We start from the raw sequence: 2,532 nt of genomic DNA on the forward strand, positions 1-2,532 counted from the left end.
TCATCATGGAGAAATCATCCAAATTTCTCATGGAAGGATCAACAAAAGCCTCAACAAGGTTTTAACAATGGTGGACGCAATAGGCTAAGCAATAGCAAGCCATATCCATTATCTTCTCAGCAACAGACAGAGAATTATGAACAAAACAATTCTAATTTAGCCAATCTAGTCTCTGATCTGTCAAAGGCCACTTTCAGTTTCATGAGTGAAACAAGATCCTCCATCAGAAATCTGGAGGCACAAGTGGGCCAGCTGAGTAAGAAAGTCATTGAAACTCCTCCCAATATTCTCCCAAGCAATACAGAAGAGAATCCAAAAGGAGAGTGCAAGGCCATTTATATAATCAATATGGCCGAATGCACAAGGGAGGAGGAGGACGAAAATCCTAGTGAGGAAGACCTCCTGGGACGTCCCTCAAGCAAGAAGGAGTTTCCTATTAAAGATCCAATGGAATCTAAGGCTCATATGGAGACCATAGAGATTCTATTAAATCTCCTTCTGCCATTCATGAGCTCTGAAGACTATTCTTCCTCTGAAGAGGATGAAGATGTGACTAGAGAGCAAATTGCCCAATACTTAGGAGCTATCATGAAGCTGAATGCCAAGTTGTTTGGTAATGAGACTTGGGAAAGTGAACCTCCCTTGCTCATTAGTGAACTGGATACCTGGATTCAGCAAATTCTACCTCAAAAGAAACAAGATCCTGGCAAGTTCTTAATACCTTGTACCATAGGCACCATGATCTTTGAAAAGGCTCTATGTGATCTGGGGTCAGGGATAAATCTTATGCCACTCTCTGTAATGGAGAAGCTGGGGATCATTGAGGTACAACCTGCCTTGTTCTCATTACAATTGTCTGACAAGTCATTGAGACAAGCTTATGGAATAGTAGAGGACGTGTTAGTAAAGGTTAAAGGCCTTTACATCCCTGCTGATTTCATAATCTTAGACACTAGGAAGGAAGAGGATGATTGCATCATTCTTGGAAGACCTTTCCTAGCCACAACAGGAGCTGTGATAGATGTCAACAGAGGTGAATTAGTCCTTCAATTGAATGGGGACTACCTTGTGTTTAAGGCACATGGCCATCCTCTGTGACAAAAGAGAGTAAGCATGAAGAGCTTCTCTCAGTTCAGAGTCAAGAAGAGCCCACACAGTCAAACTCTAAGTTTGGTGTTGTGATGCCACAACCAAACTCTAAGCTTGGTGTTAAGACCCCATACCCAAACTCTAAGTTTGGTGTTGGGACTACACAACATTGACCTGATCACCTTGTGGCTCCATGAGAGCCACTGTCAAGCTATTGACATTAAAGAAGCGCTTGTTGGGAGGCAACCCAATTTTATTTATCTAATTTTTATTTTATTCTATTTTTGTTATTTTATGTTTTATTAGGTACATGATCATGAGGAGTCACGAAAAAATAAAAAAAATAAAAAAATAAAAACAGAATCAAAAACAACAGAAGAAAAAATTCACACCCTGGAAGACGCACAGGCTAGCGTTCAACGCCAGTAAGATGCATCTGGCCGGCGTTCAATGCCAGAACAGAGCACCATTCTGGCGCTGAACGCCAGTAACAAGCATGAAACTGGCGTTCAACGCCAGAAACATACTTTACATGGGCGTTGAACGCCCAGAATGTGCACCACACAGCGTTTAAACGCCAGAATGGTGTGCCAAGGCAATTTACATGCCTATTTGGTGTAGGGATGGAATTCCTTGACACCTCAGGACCTGTGGATCCCACAGGATCACCTCAGGATCTGTGGACCCCACAGGATCCCCACCTACTATATTCCCTCCTTACCTCCTAATCCTATTTTTGTGATTTGTATTCCCCATGTCACACTTCCTAACACTCTTCACCAATCACCTCAATTCCTCTTCCCAATCACCCCCTTCACCACTCACATCCATCCACTCTTCCCCATAAACCCCACCTACCTTCAAAAATTCAAAACCATTTTCCCACCCATTCCCACCCTAAATGGCCGAATACACACTACCCCCTCTCCCTATAAATACCCTTCCATTCTATTTCATTTTCACACAACACAAACCCCTCTTCTCCCACTTAGCCGAACCTACATCTCTCCCTCTCTACCATCTTTTCTTCTTCTTCTTCTTCTCTTCTTTCTTCTCTTGCTCGAGGGCGAGCAATATTTTAAGTTTGGTGTGGTAAAAGCATAAGCTTTTTGTTTTTCCATTACCATCAATGGCACCTAAGGCCGGAGTATCCTCTAGAAAAGGAAAAGGGGAGACAAAAGCTTCCACCTCCGAGTCATGGGAGATGGAAAGATTCATCTCCAAGAGCCATCAAGACCACTTCTATGATGTTGTGGCAAAGAAGAAGGTGATCCCTGAGGTCCCTTTCAAGCTCAAGAAGAATGAGTATCCGGAAATTCGACATGAGATCCGAACAAGAGGTTGGGAAGTCTTAACCAACCCCATGCAAAAAGTCGGAACCATAATGGTTCAAGAGTTCTATGCCAATGCATGGATCACTAGGAACCATGATCAAAGTATGAA

The sequence above is a fragment of the Arachis duranensis genome, chromosome 4, assembly GCF_000817695.3.
Source record: "Arachis duranensis cultivar V14167 chromosome 4, aradu.V14167.gnm2.J7QH, whole genome shotgun sequence".
NCBI classification, from domain to species: Eukaryota; Viridiplantae; Streptophyta; class Magnoliopsida; order Fabales; family Fabaceae; genus Arachis; species Arachis duranensis.